Genomic DNA, 17,776 nt, shown 5'->3' on the forward strand with positions numbered 1-17,776 from the left:
TCCAGGTTCTATTTAGACCAGAAACACCTTTTTTAATCAATGAAAGAAAGTATTTCTTGATCACATCAAACTTAAAAAACTATGACAGAGACAAAACTGATGAAAAATTAGTTATTAGGCCAGACCATTTTGTTTTTGTCGTTAAAGGATTTTGGTCACAGTGCCAAGATACAGAGTTGCTATGAGGTTATTGCTTCCCTGAGAATAACAAATTACAAACACAATATTCAAAATTAGCATATTTAGCAAATACTTAAATTATTTCTGATTTATTATAAGGGGTGGAAACTATCCTAACCTGAATCAAATGACAACTTTTTGCGTAATATTTTTTAAAATTTTCCTTAAGTGACTAACAAGGTTTTTAAGTTGCCTCTGTTGATCACTGCAGTTTTGTGTCTGTTTCTGTGTACTTTGGTATTAAGTAACTGCTAGTGATTTACATGAAATAGGAGTTAACAGACAAATGGGGTTTTAGCAACCCGAATCAAATTCGCCATGACTGCCCCAATCCCAGAGCCTGTCCCCCCTTTAATACCTGACATAACAGAGTTGCCGAAGTCGGGAGACTGGAAGGCGATGAGAACAATGGAGGCAGCCTGTGACTACCTCAGATGTGTGCTGTCTGTCGCTGCCGTCTGAATGCAGAATGCTGTTGTATGCGTATCACAGGTCCTGGCACTGTGTGGTTATCAGAGCTGTATATGTATTTATTTTCTCATATGAATAAACCACAAATATCAGTACAACACTGGCTCTGTTTTCTTCAATTGTTTAGATGTTCATTTGAATATACATAATACTTACAGTGGGTCTTGACCAGAGTGAATATACATAACAGTTAAAGGGGGTCTTATACCGGAGTGAATATACATAACAGTTAAAGGGGTCTTCTACCAGAGTGAATATACATAACAGTTAAAGGGGGTATTATACCAGAGTGAATATACATAACAGTAAAAGAGGTCTTCTACCAGAGTGAATATACATAACAGTTAAAGGGGTCTTCTACCAGAGTGAATATGCATAACAGTTAAAGGCGGTCTTATACCGGAGTGAATATACATAACAGTAAAAGAGGTCTTCTACAAGAGTGAATATACATAACAGCTAAAGGGGTCTTCAACCAGAATGAATATACATAACAGTTAAAGGGGGTCTTCTACCAGAGTGAATATACATAACAGTTAAAGGGGTCTTCTACCAGAATGAATATACACAACAGTTAAAGGGGGTCTTCTACCAGATTGAATATACATAACAGTTAAAGGGGGTTTTCTACCAGAGCGAATATACATAACAGTTAAAGGGGTCTTCTACCAGAGTGAATATACATAACAGTTAAAGGGGGTCTTCTACCAGAGTGAATATACATAACAGTTAAAGGGGTCTTCTACCAGAGTGAATATACATAACAGTTAAAGGGGTCTTCTACCAGAGTGAATATACATAACAGTTAAAGGGGGTCTTCTACCAGAGTGAATATACATAACAGTTAAAGGGGTCTTCTACCAGAGTGAATATACATAACAGTTAAAGGGGGTCTTCTACCAGAGTGAATATACATAACAGTTAAAGGGGGTCTTCTACCAGAGTGAATATACATAACAGTTAAAGGGGTCTTCTACCAGAGTGAATATACATAACAGTTAAAGGAGTCTTCTACCAGAGTGAATATACATAACAGATAAAGGGGTCTTCTACCAGAGTGAATATACATAACAGTTAGGGGGGTCTTCTACCAGAGTGAATATACATAACAGTTAAAGGGGTCTTCTACCAGAGTGAATATACATAGCAGTTAAAGGGGGTCTTCTACCAGAGTTGACCAATTACATCATTGAAATATTGTTGAATATTTCATCAAGAAATGTTTTGCGTCTGCTCATACACAAATCAACAACCAATCAAAATACCTCTTCTGAATGTCAGTTGGGCACAGATCTACATTTAAGACACTGCCTCACTCGAATGAGCCTAAGAAGTAAGATTTATTGAATCAGCAGACGGTTCAATATTAACTGTTAGCTGGAAAAGATATTCACAAGAGTATTAACAATGGAAAGAAATCCTATTACTGCAATAGGGGCGGTCGGGTAACCGAGTGGTTAAAGCGTTCACTCGTCACGCCGAAGACCCTGGTTCGATTCCCGACATGGGTACAATGCAATGTGTGAAACCAATTTCTGGTGTCCCCTGCCGTGATATTGCTGGAATATTGATAAAAGCTGCGTAAAATCAAACTCATTCACTAATACTGCAATACATTCCTAGTTATGTTTGAGACAGTAACCAACAAGGAGAAGCTTCTTGTTTCAAATATGAAAGAACTTTAATTGCTAGAGAATAACCAAATCTATCGGCTAATCCCGTAATGTTCCGGATCACGTGAGCACACGTAATCCCTCCATTACTCTGGATTAGCTGATAGAACTTCAGTCAAACTTCAACTTACAGGTAAGTCTCGTTTAACTTCATAATTATCCAACAAAAGAGATTCCACCAGGCGTAAAAGGCAAATGGAAGTGAAAATTATATGAATGGATCACTGAAAATCAGTGATGACACCAGGTGTTCACCAAACAGGAAGTTTTAGAGACATGTGTTTGCAACATGAACACACTAATTTTCAAAGATCCATTCATATAAGTTTCACTGCTACTTTACCTATTGCATATAGTACCTGTTATCAGAGCTCCAGATAAGCTTTTGGTGTTGTGGGTATTTTACCCATGCATTTTAAAATCACTGGGTATCAGTAATTCTATCTGCGTATTCAAATTTCTGTTACCCACTAGTTTTTACACATGTGGGTATTTAAGTTAAATATTTAAAAACACTATTCATCTAGTCCCTGCAAACTGGTGGGTTTGAGAGCTTTATAGGACTCAAAAATACCACGATACTTCCACAGGAAAGTGTGATGGCAAATGATCATGATGTGACTGTCATCGTGGAGTTTGGCAAGGTTGACGGAATGCCCGTTTATAATTTCAAAATAAGTTGCTGATTTGCTAATCGAATACGCAGGGTTACTTCACAATATTTTGATGATACACACAAAATCTGTTTTTGTAGCGTATCTGTAATGTTCGTTGCATATTTGATACGCTTGGATTATTTTTTACTGCGTATTTCTGTATTTCTGATGCGTATTTCATGCAGATACGCAGCTTATCTGCAGCTCTGTGTTATATGCATATCATAAGAGGCGACCAATGGAACAGGGGGTCAGGCTCGCTGACTTAGTTAATGCATGTCATCCATCACAATTATGTGAATCGTTTGATAGGCATTACTTAGAAGTTGACGGATGACAAGATAGACACAATTTTTATGGAAAACAACTTCTTTAATACTGGGATAAAGCGACATTTTGGTATAGATCCTTATACCGTTGTCAAGCAAGACTGAATGAGGGACATAGAACAGAATATATATAGTGGGTGGAGGATTAACAGTAGAGGATTAACAGTAACAACAATTGCATACATGAGTGGGATAACATTGGTAGGTGTTGACAACAAAAGGATGATGTTGTCACAACACGATGGACAGAGAACACATAGGTGGAAGCAAATAGGGACATGAAGCCAATAAATTGCGTGGATCGATGCTCATGATGTCAATCACTGAATTGTGTGGTCCAGACTCTATTATTTACAGACCGGTGTCATATAGCTGGAATATTGATGACTGCGGCGCTAAACAACAAACAAACAAAAGAACCTGTTATAGATGCATGATTGTTCCAATAAAAAGAAATCAGAATCTAAGCAAAATTATTACAAAAAGTTTTGGCAGCTAAATATTTATACACACAGCTCTTGGATGATTTCCTCACCCTTCAAGTAACAAGGAAGCTGATACATGCACTCCTATTAAAGTGATAAAACCCTTTTCATAATCATAAGAAATGTCCACTAAAAGAAAATCCATTGGACGATTCTGGATATATCAAGAGCATGTGTTTATCAATCCCTGGTGATGACACCAGGTGTTGACATCACAAACACATGCAAAGGCAAGTCAAATGTTTACCTGAAGAAAACATGGGAACACATGGTAAAAGTCAAAATTGGGAATTATATCAGACATCATTTTTGTCACTGATGCGTCAAATTTGGATATGTCTTCCACATGTCTCCCATAAAACATTTTGAAAGCTTCAGTAAGGCCTCGTAACACTTATCAAACAACTATTGAGCAAGAGTTGTGTGACGCGCTTTGAAATCTTGGTAGAAAGATCATGCTGGATTGTACCTTAAAAGTTGTAAAGTGTAAAGACAAAATATTTCATTGATGACAACTAATTTATTCAATTATGATGCAACGTTTCAGCATAGATCCATGCTTGACAGAGGCATAAGGATCTAAACTGATCTCTACCAAAACATAGCATTATAATAGAATAAAGAAGTTGTCATCCATAAATTGTGTCTACTTTGTCAATTGTGGGTCAGTTTAATGTAGAAAGCAGTATTGATGAATATATTGTATGGTATTTCAGTCATATAATTGTGTGTCAGTTTAATGTAGAAAGAAAGATACAGATCGAAGACAGTATCTTGTTACTCACCAACTTCTAAAGAAACCAATCAAACAATGTAAACAGCAAAGCCTGGATCGGCTGCAGAAGACATGTCTATTCATATGGCTTTTCTTTCATATCTATTTTAATCACAAAAAAGAAAAAGGAAAACAGTAATAAATAAGTTAATACATGTATATCAATCTGAATATTGGAATATATGGGCATAAAAATAGAAGATAAAATAGTGTTTTCAATGTAGAGCTAGGTTACCTGTAGATTTAATTGCACTCAATATATTTTGGAACCCAAAGCACAGCGTGTGGTTTCAGATGTAACGTTTAGTGTGGCTATAGGTACAGGTAACATAGTTCTACATTGAAAACACAGCATGTGTATCGCCATTCTACCATGACAAAATTAAACACAAACTCTTTGGTATTGGTAGTCTGTCTTACAGACCCTGATACAAATATATATCAAATACAGCCCATGCAAGTCTATAATGTTTGGCAAGTCTAGATCACTGCAGTATCTGAAAATGAAGAGAGTCACTGGGCTCCTTTTTATTATATTTTTATTAAGATAACTGAACAACTGTTTTTTTTATGTACGATATGTTCATTTCAGAGACTAGATTTTAGTCTATGGTATTGGCGAAGATATGGAGTACAGCAGCAGTGAATGAGTCCAGTGTTTTAGTAGGTTGTCGATGTGAATTAAGGTAACACTAACACTTGCCTATACAGTGTATATACAAAGTATGGCACTGTCTATGCTCTAGCAATGTTAACATCAGTATGCTTTAAATGATTATATTATGGGCATTGAAAGGTTTGCACCACTAAAGAAATTGAACCAAGTCTTGCAAGGTTTACCTCTACACCAAATATTGCAATACTTGTTTCGTTTTCTTTAGGTTTAGTTACTGTAAAGATCCGGCTTAGAATAGGTCTTCAGCAACCCATGCTTGCCGTAAAGGCGACTATGCTTGTCCTAAGAGGCGACTCATGGGATCGGGTGATCAGGCTCGCTGACTTGGTTGATGCATGTCCCAACTGCGTAGATCGATGCTCATGTCAATCACCGGATTGTCTGGTCCAGATTTAATTATTTACAGACCACCGTCATATAGCTGGAATATTGCTGAGTGTGGCCTTAAACAACAAACAACAAAGAAACTAGTTCTACACAACATATCATCTTAATTAAGTCACATTTTTTGGACTCATGAGATATGATGTCGGTCGGAATCAGAAGGCTCCAAATTTCAAGTCCCCAAAACTTGAAATACACTCTAACTTAATTTCTATCATGTTTGCTTTCTATCAACTATTGCCAGATACTTTGAATAATGGAGCAACCATGACTGTGTATTTCTAAAGCTATAATGGTACATGTCATTATTTCAAAACTGCCAAATAACAATGATTGAGAAGGAAGTTCTTTCTATAAATATAAGCTTCCTTAGTGAAGCGGCTGTCAAATCAGCTGTTTAAGTTTAGAGGTAGTTATTTCGATTTGAAATATGTGATTGACCATATTTTCCAAATTCATGGTAGAATACTGTATTTTTTGTGTCATGTATGTTCAATACTATATTTCTCATAATAACATTTAGATTCAATATTGTATTTCTTAAAATGACACTTAGGTTAAATACCATATTTCTTATATGCTGTCTGTGACTTTTCTTGCTAGTCCAAAGCCAGAATCTAGTAAAACTTTGTTTGGCTATTTCAAATAATGATATTTATGTTCTTTTCTGTATTTCTTCTGACATTGATGTTCAATACAATATTTCTCACAATGGCAATTTTGGTCATTACTGAATTTCTCATAATGACAATTATGTTCAATACTGAATTCCCATGACAATTATGTTTAATACTGAATTTCTCATGACAATTATGCTCAATACTGAATTTCTCATAATGACAATTACGGTATGTTCAATATTGTATTTCTTACAATAACATTCATGTTCAAAACTATATTTTTTATAATGATGTGTGTTCAATAATGTATTTCTAATAACAGGCATTATACTTTAAGCATCCAAGGGAAGGAGTGTGAATGATTGTATATATATCTTTCAAGCATGTTGGTAAGGAAGAGAAATCGGAGTGAATTGCTCATTGATGATCTATTCCTGAGCTGTGACTATATCGTTATGTGCACTGTGATTCCAAGATCAACACTCCTAAACTAGGCTATCACACCTGTATCACTTACAGGGTGTCGTAATTAGTAAATAAACTTCAGAAATCTTATCGCAAAGAAAAACAACTTTTCTTTCGTGTAAGTGCAAAGTTGGTTTCAGTTTCAAGCTTCAAAAACACAAAATGAAAACTTTTTTCAAACATGCAACAGCACCACAGCAATTGCAGGGGAATTAGGAACCGTGTGTTTGAAGACGGTGCCAGGCAAATGACCGTTACATTCCTGGAGATTATCACAGATATTTTAAGTAGGGATAATTGGGTTATTTGAGGAGTAATACCCAAACTCTCTCCAGGTACTAAGGAGAACTGACATCGATATGCAACTGGCATACTGCAGGTAAAAAACACGCATTCGCACCTTGAGCGAAGGAAAGGTTATACATGACTAATGATTTCATATTGTGTGTCTAAAGGTCGTAAATAAACTCAGTGTCACAAGCCATGTCCCTGATTTTGTTCAATTATCTACTTGAATGAGCCTGTGACTGCTCATATTTCTCATGGCAATGAAACAATAATTAGCCATTAGAATAATATTTACCATTTGTAACTGATATGTACAAAGCAGTAAATGATTTTGATTTGATTCCAAATCAATGTTTTCGCCCTATCCAATAAATGTTGTGACGACTATAACCCAGTTTGGTGCTTGTAGTTACTCCTTTGATTTTGTGGCTGTAGGTTTTCAGGAAGGTAATCAATGTGATCCGTTCCAAGCTTACTTGTAGCTGATTATAAGGTTACACTGGGAAACATGAAACTATTCGTGAAACTAATCTGACAGTTCTTTATTTAGTTTCATTTCTGAGGTTGTAACAGAATTATCGTTCATCTTTGGGTATATTACAGCGAAGAAAATCAAGCTGATATGATTTGGATTTGATCATTTTGTTAACAAAAGTTAAATGAGTTGTAGAGATTTGATTAAATAGTTGTTTAGGTTAAAGTTTCAATGAATTATCGAAATAATTGTCCCTATTTCTTTACATAGGAAACTGCAATGACCTGAAGCAGCTTTGACATTAGAGAATAGGGATATTCGTACTAACATGATGATCATAGTATATTGACTTGGGCTCTTTCTGGTTAGTAAAAATAATTCATTTGTTTTCACAGTCATATTAGTCATATTGTAATCTCAAAGGAACTTTTACATTATTTCATCAACGATTAACCCCAAAAAATCATGAGACAGTTGGTGACGACACATCTAGAAAATACTACAAGTTTAGACAGAAAGTGTTGAAAGGAGTGTATCAAGATTAGAAGACATAGTAAAATAAACAAGCATTCAGTGGCGGAACCAGAGCGGGGTCCTGGGGGTGGCCACCACCCCACCTTTTTTATATCTGATGACATTTTGTATGTGCATTTGCTTCCATGACAACATGATGATTTGGTTGTTACAGGAAAATTATCAATAATGGTTTACATATTGTGTTTGTGATTTTTTGGGTGGGAACCACCACCAGCCCACCCCACCCACTGAAGCCCCACTTTTTCTTAACATCCTAGATCTGCCCCTGCAAGTTTCTTAGCTAGCAGCTCATCTCGAACTGGTCTTGTGTCAAAGGTCTTCATTTTTTTTTATGTCTGAAGTAAAGTTTGACAAAAATACAAACTTGCATAGTGAATACATCATTGGGAAATCTGTACACATATTTTTTCTGTTTTTATCTTTTATCATCCAATGCATTAAATGAGTACCTTGATCAAGAAGTTCTTAACTCTCTCTTTCTCTCTCTCTTCTCTTTCTCTCTCTCTCTCTCTCTCTCTCTCTCTCTCTCTCTCCAGCCCTCTGGGTATAATTAAGTGACATCCTCAAATTGTCCCACTGTTACCATGTGTCGACTGGAAAGAAATGTCTTCATCACTGTGAATTTCAAGGGGGGGGAAAGAAACCTCAAAACTAGAAATATTTTTAATATTATTTGTAAATGTTCCAGTGAATCGTGGCCAAAAATCACTGGCAGAGTCTGACAGGGGAAGCTTCAGATTTCAATCTTTCCAGAACCTCTTAAATACATATTCTTGGCACTATTCATAATCTGTCAAATCTTTTAATGGAATATAGTAAAGCTGGCCGGATTGTAAAGGTCAGACCTAAATTAGAAACTTCTTGACATCACTTTGTGTACATGATATAATGGCGCTCTGCCAGTGCCCCAAATATTCCAGCAATTTCTACCACATTAACAAGAATTTTTTACTGAAGTTCCAAACAAGTTTTACCCTTTAGTTACATGTCAGAGATATGAGTTATTAAAATTGGGTTCAGGGTTTAAGGGAAAAAGCTAAATTGGATGCTTTAACGTTCCTGGTTGATATTTTCAGTACTTTCATGTGGTATAGTGACCAGGGAGGCATGTGAACAGATGTCTTTAAGATCTGTAAGCTGGGGTAGTGGATATAGTATACTTATAACATAAAAGCTCTCTCAGACCACCATCTGTTTCACTGACCATTTTAATGGCTCTTTGATCAGTGTGGTATCACTTTTGATTAATAAAGGGAGATAACTACTGCAACTCTTCATGGCAAGAGATCAATACTTTCGTGATCAGCGAAGTGCTTGAAATTGAAGCGCCCGGTTTCTATTGAATGGATCAGCTGCCTTAGCCTTTCTGTAAAGTACTTAGGCTAAGATGAACTTTAAAACTCAACAAACATGCAGTTCTAATTGAAATATCGTTACAAAAGTATCATCAGTTTGTTTCAAAAGCTTAAAAATATTAACTAATAATGAAACACATGTGCCCAGTTGGAATAGATCAGATGGCCATTTTGATGATTTTGTTTGTATACAATTCTAAATTGTATTGGATAAAAATATGAACATTTCTAAAGACAGAAAATCGCAGAAATTTAAAAACAAATCCTTTGTATTTCATTCGTAAGTGAATCAGTTTGCAACATTCATACTTATTGATAGCATTTTGAAATTGACCTTCACTGTCAACTCCTAATATTTCACATACACTCAGGAAAAGGATGTCATTCATGAAAGATAGTGAATCAAAGAAAATATTGACGTAATTTGACCACCAGAGATCCCAGTGTAAGATAATGTGATAAAAACACACACTCAGATCTTAACCTTTCCTTTTCTTTCGACTTGGCTCAAAAAATAAACATTTATGGAGTTTTGAAACGGATGTACATTACGGCTTTTATCTCGAGCAGGTGGCACCATACTGCAGGAAATGGGGTGAGTGAGAAGGGGCAATGGCAGCGATATTTACAAACTTTGCCGTACACACGTGGCGAAACAGTTTTCTTGCCAGGAAGAATCGAAGACGGACAAAAAAAGGCACAATTAAAATGAGTGTCCCTCTTGGGAAATGACGATGACATTACAAACCTCCCAAGTAGGAGATAACAGGATGAAAATGATGCCCTGGGCGATATGGAAGATAATGCATCCCCTTTGGGAGCAGGAGTTATGCCCCTTAGATACACTATCACGGTGTCTTCTTGTGATAAATGACATTTGTAGAAGAGACGGAGAACGAGTCTTTCCTGAATTATCACGAGGTGTACTGAAATGCGTGCAGTGCTAAATGCTAGCCGCACATGAAAATGTGGTTTGAATTTAGTAGGGAAATAACTCGTAGTGTCTTTGTTCCGGTGAGCATTTTTTTTATAATTTCCTGTTTTGGAAGGAATTCTCACAGGAGTTTATCATGAAATATGGTTATTAAGAACAACTATTTGACAGATTTAATTTAAAATTGAAAAACTTGGTGATTATTACAGCTTTGAAATCTCTTATTTATTTCATTATTTTATCAAAAGTATCTGCCCAAAAAATATTTTGATTGCCAAAGAGGTTTTAATGTTCGATTTTCTTCTCTTTCAAGTTTGAATAATTCCTTGCTTGCAAAAGTTTTGAAAAATTATCTCAAATATACACAGTTTGCGAATGCAAGGAAATAATAACAATAATTTAATGAGAATTATATTCTTTGCAATATTTTATCATCTGACAAATATGATATCAGAAATACGTTCAGAATACACTTACTGGGATTATCGTTTTCATTGAAATTAAAATATGATGAAGTTTCCCCGAAAAAAGAAATTTTCAATTTCATATTGCATGTAATTAAATTTTGAGAAAGAATACCTTTTCAGTAGGACTTGAGATTACTTTAGGAGATGATAACACTAGATATATATTCTCCATGTAATTAGCTCCGTGGCATTTCTGGGATAGAATCGGCTCCCAGGAAGTTTTGCTTGTGTCTTCGTGGATCGGACGGTCAGACTCCGTGGCTCTGTTGTACGTCAATGTACCCCGATGGTGTTGATTGATGCTCCTTGTATCAGCCTTGCTCCAAGGCTGTACTGAATTGAAAGCCATGAGTAAGTCTATCTTTATAATAGGCAAGTCTGGATAAGCGGACATTTTATGAGGACAACTTGTTCTTATTATTTATGTAATCGAGAATTTTTGTTTGAAAGTATTATTTATGCCTTAAGTCTGTCCTTGTATGGTTGATGGTTTGCTGTACATGTTTACCCTGTTGCACTTATATAGCGACGTGCATGCACGTGTGTGTGTGTGTGTGTGTGTGTGTGTGTGTGTGTGTGTCTGTGTGTGTCTGTGTCTGTGTCTGCCACTGCCAATTTTAAAGTGCAGGCCCACTGAGATACAATCTCAGTTTTAACATGAATACCCCACTCAGACACAGTATACTGACTCCGAGCCGACCAGTCCTTGTATTAGCCCCTTAATGCCGAGCTCCAGACAGGATAACAAGTACAGTCTTTTAACGTCCTTTGGTATGACGCGTCCAGGGATCAAACCGCGGACCTTTCGCTCTCCAGGCGGACGCTCTATCACTAGACCACGGAGGCGGTCGCTCTGGCTACACAGTTCACAAGGATGTCTCTTGCTTCTGACTTCCTTCATTGAAACAATGTCTGTCTTTTACGTCTGAGAATGTTTGAAAATGTCTAAATACTCGGTTTTCATGATACCATATGGTTGTAAGGCAGTGGCCAGTTGCCGCCCGTTGCTGCCAAATACGAATCAAAGAAGAATATAAATTCCTCTGAAAGACACCGCCTCTCATAACAGTGTCATAATACTCGGTAATTTACCTTTCTTTGGCAGAAACCATTCCTTGAAACAGACCTCCGCATTCCCTGATCAGCGCTGCCAATTTTCACTAACAGACCTTTATTACATTTCAATTCTGTCACACCAATACTTGTTCCGATACTCTTTTATGCTGCTGTTAACCTTTGATTAACATTTTAAGACCAAGAACTGTTTCTTCACGTTTATCAAATTATGGCGCTCTCATGGGACCTTCTGCCATTTGTACAGCGAATATCAGAAGCAGTAGGTCATGCGTCTACTAGACATATTTATGATCCCTTCCAACAAGGATGGTGCCCTTCGCAGCAAGGATGATGCCCCTTACAACGTAAATATGGCCCCTTGCGATATTACGGTTGCTCCTTAGCTGAAAGTCTCGAGATAATTAGACATTTGACCATATATCTGTATAAGGGGATAACTGGACGAAATAATTACATGAACAAGCACTAACTCTTATTACTAATTATATGTATCTGGGTGTTTCGGGACTTGTTATTGATTACTAAGAGAAAAACAATTTTGAAAATACACTCTTCAAAAAAAGAAACGCATAGGTGTTTTGAGAATTCCAATTAGATTTTATATCCCAGCAATCATCATAAAGACAATTCTTATGTTTGATTCCCGTTAATCATGTCATGTTTGGTGTGCATTGCGCGCAAACACATCTAAAAATGTTTTTGTAAACGTTTATCAGCAAAAATGCAAAGGATGCACGGAAATTGCTTTCAGAAAAAGTTTTCAGCACAATACACGTGCAAAGTGTTGGAAACAAGAGTAGAGACACTGACTAGAAAAAGACCGTACAAAATTCATCAGTTCATTACGAATTTTCTGACGTGAACGGAGGTCTAAAAATGCCAAGATTAACTGCAGCTGACCGAAATATCGCCAATGGACGTTTGGAAGCAGGGGAGTCCCAGTCTGCCGTTGCAAGACATATTCAACGTTCACCAAAGCACCATATCTCGACTATCGGATCGATATACCCGCACTAATTCGATTCAAGATCATCCCAGAAATGGAAGACCAAGAGTGACCACCCCCGCTGAGGATCGGTACATCCGGTTGCATCACCTTCAGAATAGATTTGCTACAGCAACGGACACTGCAGGACAAGTGCCTGGTATGCGAAGAATTTCCGACCAAACCATCCGAAATCGTCTGAAGGAAGTGGAAATTCGAGCGAGACGACCAAAAGTTGGACCTGCCTTCCGACGTCTACACCGTCGACGACGTGTCCGGTGGTGCAACAGAGTACAGGCATGGGATCTCAGGAACTGGCGACGCGTTTGGTTCAGCGATGAGTCACGTTTTCTTCTTCAACGACAGGATGGAAGACAACGTTTATACCGAACGTTTTACGCCGAACTGCGTTCGACAGGTGGACCGATTTGGTTGAGGGAGTGTCATGGTTTGGGGAGCCATATCCTACACGGGTAGATCACAGTTAGTGGTTGTCCAGGACAATCTTACAGCAAAACGATACATAGACCAAATTCTGCGTCCTCACGTCCTCCCAACTTTGGACCGCCAGAGGGAGCTGTTCCAACATGACAACGCTCGGCCCCACACATCACGTGCAGCAGTTAATTTCCTTGTTAATGAGAACATCAATGTCCTTCCATGGGCGTGCAAATCGCCTGATCTCAACCCGATTGAACATTTGTGGGACGAACTTGATCGACACGTCCGTCAACGTCACCAGCGTCCCGACACACTGGCACAACTCGCCAACGCCTTACAGGAGGAATGGTGAAGAATTCCACACGAAAACATCCGACGACTTGTGCAATCTGTGCCAAGGAGGTGTCGAGCAGTGACGGCTGCAAGAGGTGGTGTGACCAGGTACTGACCATGACGCCCCCTTGTGGCTACACATGTGCAATGACAGAACTGAATTAATGCTGACAATGACGACAATGCTTTTGTCGATCACTGTGTCTAATTTCATGTTCACGCATGTTCTGTGTAGATACTTTTACATCCGCTTAAAAAATATCCTAATTTTTCAACTATGCGTTTCTTTTTTTGAAGAGTGTACATAGCTGTATGTTTTTGTTTTTAATCTAATAAAGTTAGTTACAGGTATTCAGGTTTGGTTTGGTTTGTTGTTTAACGCTACACTCAGCAATATTCCAGCTATGTGACGGCGGTCTGTAAATAATCGAGTCTGGACCAGTGAATCCAGTGATTGGCATCATGAACACCGATCCACGCAATTGGGATGAAATGACATTCATGAACCAAGTCAGCGAGCCTGACCACCAGATCCCGTTAGTCGCCTCTTACGACAAGCATTGGTTGCTGAAGACCTATTCTACGGATCTTCACGGGTCAGGTATTTAGGTCCATGAGTGATACAGTATTGTTTAAGAAACCATAACTGATGTGGATTTTAAACTATTATATTTCCCCATAGGGACATAGAGGTTTTGGAACTATTTTACGCTTTACGTTTTACGTTGTCATAAATTATTGACGATGATGTCATCCATTGTCGAGGAAAGTCAGTGAGTTTATGTGAGGTCCACAATACATTGACTGGGCTGTCTTTTGTGATTAGCAAAACTCTCTTTTCTTGCAAAAGACTTTACTGGTAGCTTTTGGCTTGAGTGAGTGAGTGAGTTGGTTTTAACGCCGCTTTTAACAGTATTCCAGTTATATCGCGGCGTGTCAGCTTGATGTAGGAGGAAATCCCGAAGTGATGCAGGTATCAGACGTTTACCACTTAGGTGAAACCCAAGAGCACGGGCATGGTGCTGACAAACCTTAGAAACATAATCGGGGCGAACCGGGATTCGAACCCACAATCATAGGTTTCTGGCGTGCCCAAGGGACGCAACTCTGCATAGCGAATCGCGGCACCTTAGACAACTGGGCCACCCATTTCCCCCTTTTGGCTTGAAGGACAGTGGGGTAGCCCACTGGTTTAAGTATTCGCTTAAGTATTACCGAAGGCCCAGGTTCAATTCTCCACATGGTAATAGTGTATGAAACCTACTTCTGGTCTCCCGTGCCATGATATCAATGGAGTATTGCTAAGACCTAACTTACTCACTTTTGAATCTTGTAACAATCGACTCTCAACCTGCTTCTTTGGAATTGAAAGTAGAAAGTCTGTCACAAACGTCTGCAGGACTTACAACATTTATTCATTCAGAACAGATTAAGACCTTGTTTATATTCATTGTAAAACGTGTGTACCTTCAGGTCTGTTAACCAATAGTTTATCCACTATATAAGTGATGAGTAAAAATACTAACCAGTAGATTCAACTGCACCATAAACCTTTTCCACAACTAAGATCCCTATACAGCCAGACATAGTATAGCAAAGGTGACATGGTGGGAGGGAGACCCACAGCAGTTGCAGGTATTGCCCATAAAATGGATCTGGAGTGAAATGGTGCGGGTAAGTGAGACAATTTTGTGTGCATTTCAGTCTTTTGTGTATGAAAATGACCATCCGGTTCCGAAAACTGAATTTCCGTATATACGGGTAAATTTATATAGTAATTATTTCGTTTTGAATGAAAATCGTCCGGGAACCGAGGTTTCCGGATATCTGAAGTCCGTATAAGCGGGGCATGACTGTATTAAACACGGTGGTGACCCTGGTTAGAATTGGTCCCCAGTTATCCATTGCTGATGGAAAGAGGCAACGATCTTGGATTTGGAGTACTTCCCTTGCAGAACATACTCACAACACAGTTGATTTCATGAGTGAGTAAGACGGGGTTTATTCTCTTTTGATCAATCCCATGATGCAGTAACCTCCCTGCATTGAAATGGTAGCCTAGTGGTTAAAGTGTTTGCTCATTGACCATTCCCAAGAAACAGTTTGATTCTAAAACGGACCCCTCCCACCATGATATAGCTGGAATATTGATTATTTGGGAAATGGCATAAAACCATATCCAATCACCCTCTCTTTCCATACCTGAGTTGAAGGGGTAGCTAAGTTATTAAGCATTTGCATATCTCACCAAACATCTCGTTGGGTTTCAGATATGGGAACATCGTGTGAAGCCTGTTCATGTAGACCGACATGTAGCCCCAGAAATAAAGTTATCTTATTTATAGATATATATCTACAAAATAATTTTATTTAAAAAAAAAAAAAATGGAGTCCAGAACAATCCTTCCGAGAGCTGAGGCAATCTGGACTTGAACATCATTCTTGTTGGAGTTGGACTCCTTTTTCAATGTATTCTCTTGTGTCTGGGAGACAGGCTGATTGTTCATGCTGTCGCCCCTGTTGGGATATATCTGTAATATAAATTTCCAGATATGGAATAAAACCATGCCTCCTCACCCACTCATTCCATACCTGAACTGAAGGGTAGCCAACTCGTTAGATTTCAAATATGGGAACATATTTGGGAATATATGGGAAGCTTGTTCATGGTGTCTCCGACCGCCTCCGTGATCTAGTGGTAAAGCGTCCGCCCGGAAAGCGGAAGGTCCGGGGTTCATCCATGGCCGCGTCATACCAAAAGACGTTAAAAGATGGCACTTGTTGTTACCCTGTCTGGCGCTCGGTATTAAGGGGCTAATACACGGATTCAGTATACTGTGTCTGAGTGGGGTATTCATGTTACCACTGTGGTATTGTATCTCAGTGGGCTATCACTATAAATAGGCATTAGTCCGGACTAGTACAAGCAGTCTCTCTCTCACACACACACGCGCACACGCACGCACACACACACACACACACACACACACACACGCGCGCGCGCGCGCGCATGCACGTCACTGTGATGTGAAATGGCGCTTATATCGCTCTTATATAGTGACGTGTTTGCGTGTGTGGCTTTGTGTGTGACTCTGTGTGTGTGTGTGTGTGTGTGTGTGTGTCCCCCTCTCTCTGTGTATGTGTATGTGTGTGTGTGTCTCTCTCTCTGTGTATGTGTATGTGTGTGTGTGTGTCTCTCTCTCTGTGTATGTGTATGTGTGTGTGTGTCCCCCTCTCTCTGTGTATGTGTATGTGTGTGTGTCTCCCTCTCTCTGTGTATGTGTATGTGTGTGTGTGTGTGTCTCTCTCTCTGTGGCTGTGTGTGTATGTTGTGTGGGAGGCTATGTGTGTCTGTGTCTGTGTGTGGCTATGTCTCGCTCTCAACCCAACACACTCACTTTGTATTAGTTTAATATCTGCAGAGATATTTGCAAAAAAAATAATAATATCCCTCAATCAAGAAAATTAAGTCTTGTACTTTAATTTTTTAATCCAGAAAATGCATTGTCAAACATCCAATAGAAATCTTAATCTATTTGTAATATTGCACGTCATATTAATAGAAAAATACCCTGAGGTGTTTTAAAAACAGCATCCAATTATTAACGTCTGTTTGTAATCTTAATAAGATACATATCTTCTTATGTGAAAAAACACCCCGCCATTGCTGCAGCTGAGAGTGTAAAATGCATTATCATTTTTACGATTGAGTCACTGTGGATTTAAGACCATGTCTCACCAAGAGGTCAAGTTATTCTAATAATTCTTCCTAATTTTCAGTATTTAATTGGATGAGCCATTTTTATAATTCAAGGATGGGATTTTGTAAAATAAGATATAATTTGTATAGTGATGTATGGGCCATTATATGCCTGCTCGTGTGACTGATGTCAGCACCCAAGTCATAAAGCTGGTTGGTTTAAACGAGAGAGCTCATTCAAGACCTTAATGGCTGTCGGAATAAACTGGGATTAGAAACTGTTACATATTCATTTTCTCGGCATTGAATATATTACAACGGAATTTGTCTGAAGCATATAAATCGACAGCTCATATAGTTTTCATTGTATTTCCAAACTATCATCCAACTTTATGTGTGATGTTTTTCTTTAGATTTTTATTTTACGGTTTTCTGGTTTTTATAGGTATAAACTACCTCTTTTAAGTTTA

The 17,776-nt window shown here is 38.2% G+C and overlaps 1 long non-coding RNA gene across 1 annotated transcript; it reads right to left on the reverse strand.

Moving 5' to 3' along the window:
- Positions 1-3,646: 3,646 nt before the first annotated feature.
- On the reverse strand, positions 3,647-8,534 carry LOC125376078. Its single transcript, XR_007218985.1, has 3 exons — positions 8,464-8,534; positions 4,580-4,671; positions 3,647-3,704 (listed from the first exon to the last, which is right to left on the reverse strand). It is a non-coding gene; the product is annotated as an uncharacterized LOC125376078 (long non-coding RNA).
- Positions 8,535-17,776: the final 9,242 nt, after the last annotated feature.

This window comes from Haliotis rufescens, unplaced genomic scaffold (assembly GCF_023055435.1).
Source record: "Haliotis rufescens isolate VD_foot unplaced genomic scaffold, xgHalRufe1.0.p SCAF_7, whole genome shotgun sequence".
NCBI lineage: Eukaryota > Metazoa > Mollusca > Gastropoda > Lepetellida > Haliotidae > Haliotis > Haliotis rufescens.